This window comes from Bactrocera oleae, chromosome 3, assembly GCF_042242935.1.
Source record: "Bactrocera oleae isolate idBacOlea1 chromosome 3, idBacOlea1, whole genome shotgun sequence".
Classification (NCBI taxonomy): domain Eukaryota; kingdom Metazoa; phylum Arthropoda; class Insecta; order Diptera; family Tephritidae; genus Bactrocera; species Bactrocera oleae.
In genome coordinates, this window is record NC_091537.1 from 54,507,254 (window position 1) to 54,510,165 (window position 2,912).

The following is a 2,912-nucleotide window of genomic DNA, read 5'->3' on the forward strand; positions in this document are numbered from 1 at the left end:
ATTTCCTGAATATGACAAAAAATTTACAATTACTGCGGATGCAAGCGATTACGCTATTGGAGCTGTTCTTTCACAGCAAGGCCAACCAATATGCTTCATCTCAAGAACACTAAACAATCATGAGCAGAAATATGCGACGACAGATAAAGAATTCCTTACAATCATGTATGCTGTGACTTATTTTAGACCATACATATACGGAGCAAAATTTAAGATAGTAACTGATCACTGCCCGATTAAGTATCTAAATAGCAAGTATAAAGGGAAAGAATTTTCACCACGACATCAAAGGTGGCTTCTAAAACTCCAGGAGTATAATTACGAAATGGAGTATGTAAAGGGTAAAGATAACGTAGTAGCGGACTTCCTAAGTCGAATTGAAAATTCGCCTAAAATAACAGAGGGGAACGACGATGAGTCAAATTTAGAAATGTCAGATACAGTACATTCTGCGGAAGAAGAACTGTTAGAACACTTTGTAATCAAGGAAGAAATAGTGAATAAACATAAAATTCAAATCATATTAACATACAGTCCAAAATTTGAAATGCAGAGACTCCATGGGAGAAAGATGATAGAGATCAACCCAATGGAGGAAGAGTACATAATAAAAGAAGTGTTAAGTCGACATGTGTCGGCATAATCTCAGAAGTCACTGAATCTGATTATCATAGAATTCAGATATTAATGATTTCGATGTTTTCACATGATAATAATTTTAAATTAGTCAAATATACAAAAAGGGCAACAGAAATAGAAAAAGAAGAAGATTTACATAAGAAAATCGCACTTTACCATAGTAATGAGTCAATGCATAGCGGAATAAACGAAACTTACAATACACTTAAGGACAAAATATACTATCCCAAATTCACAGAGCACATTCAGTTAATAATAAATAACTGTGAAAAGTGCCAAAGAGTTAAGTATGATAGGAAGCCGATAAGACCAAAATTTAAACTAACAGAAACACCGACAGTTAAAAACGAAATAATACATATAGATATTTTTCATTTCAAAAAGCAGTCGTTTGTCACAGTTATTGACAAACTAACAAAATTCGCGGCAGCATACAACATAACTGATAGAAATTGGAGGGCAAAGAAGGCTTTTATAATTGAACATTTCGCGAAATTTGGAAAACCAAAACAAATCATAATGGACAATGAATTCAGGGCCGAACATTTGATACAGTTCTTAAATGCAGAAGGAGTAGAGATACACCTAACAAAACCGAATTCCCACACAGGTAATGCAGACATTGAGAGGCTGCACTCAACCCTGTTAGAGAAACTAACAGGAATTGGTGAACCAAGTCTCTCAACAGAAATGAGGATACAGATCGTTATAGGTAACTATAATGACCGATATCACTCAACCATTAAATGTACACCCAATGACGCAAAAAATAGTATAGATCCAACCATTTAAAAAAAAACAATAGACCAGGTGAAACAAAACATTATACAAGAAAGAAATAGGTACAGAGAAGACTACGAAGAACTGAGATCGTCAGGGCCAATAAAAAACAACAAAAGAGTACGACACAAGGACGAACCGTATTTCCGAATTACCCCCCTACAAAACATTCATGTAGCAAACATAAAGAGGCCACTTAAATTAGCTAAAGCAGAGAAGTTAGGCACTGAAGAAGAGGATGAGAGGTTGAGCGTGATAGTACATAATGGTGACATATAAAAAAAAAAAACCAATTCACGAGCAAATGTATTTTCAGGCCATGTGGATAATAGCTTTTCTGATGACCTACATAAAATTGGTGACAGCGTTCCTGCAAGTAGCACCGCTAATTGAAGATGCAGGATATACCACGATGCAACTCGGCGATGTAGAAATAGTTAATGAAGTATGTACAATACTTCATATTATACACCCAAAGGAACTAACAATTTTGGTAGAAGAAATAGAGAAAAATGTAAGACAGGCCGACATAAGTAACGAGGAACTTCTTTTTAATGAAATTCAAATAATAAAAGCAAAAATTAGATCCATTACACCCAAGAAGCAGGAAAGAAAGAAGAGGGGCTTAATTAATCTAGGAGGGACAATGTACAAATGGTTGTTCGGGGTAATGGACGACGAAGACCGCCAGGACATAATTAGGCATTTAGAAATAATAGAGGGGAATATTCACAACGCAATAGAAAATATAAATAAACAGATCTTCATAAATGAGCATTTTAATGACTCAATTAATCTAATGAAAACAATAATAGAAAAAGACAGGGTTAAAATATTAAAAGAATTAAATCAGATACAAAAGGAAAATAGAGAACTAGCGAAATTGGTGCTGTACAATGATCAAATGCTTAGTTTGAAATTATATTGAAAGGAAAATTCACGAAATTCAGGATAATATAGCTGCGGCTAAAAACAATTTGATACATCCCGGAATGTTAACAAAAGAAGAAATAGATAGGTTCGATATTGATTTTTATAAATTGAAATTAGCAAAAATAGGAGTTGTGGCATACAAAGAGGAAGCATTAATATTCGCCATACAAATTCCAAGAAGTTTTTTTAAAGAAAATGTGAAATTGATTACGCCATTACCTAATAAACAAAACTTACAAATAAATCAAGAAGATGAATTAATTGTAATAATAAGTAAAGAAACCTATATGTATAAGGAAAATACTGTATTTAAAAAATTAAAACTAAGTAAGAAATGTATCTTCTCTGATGATTGTGAATTTATGTATAACAATATAACACAAATTCAAGAAATAAGTGATGACACTTTAATAATAAAGAATGCACATAATGAAAGTTTAATTCAGACTTGTGATGAACGAAACTTCATATTGCAAAATAATTATATTTTAAATTATGCAAATTGTAAAATAAAGATTATTCAAAAGATTTTTACTAACAATAAAACCGAATTTGTTGAG

General features: G+C 32.5%; 1 long non-coding RNA gene across 1 annotated transcript; it reads left to right on the forward strand.

Annotated features, from left to right (window-relative positions):
• The first annotated feature begins 866 nt into the window (after positions 1-866).
• LOC138856205 (uncharacterized) lies at positions 867-2,653 on the forward strand. The gene is made up of 2 exons (XR_011395302.1): positions 867-1,249; positions 1,736-2,653. It is a non-coding gene; the product is annotated as an uncharacterized lncRNA (long non-coding RNA).
• The last annotated feature ends 259 nt before the right edge of the window (positions 2,654-2,912 follow it).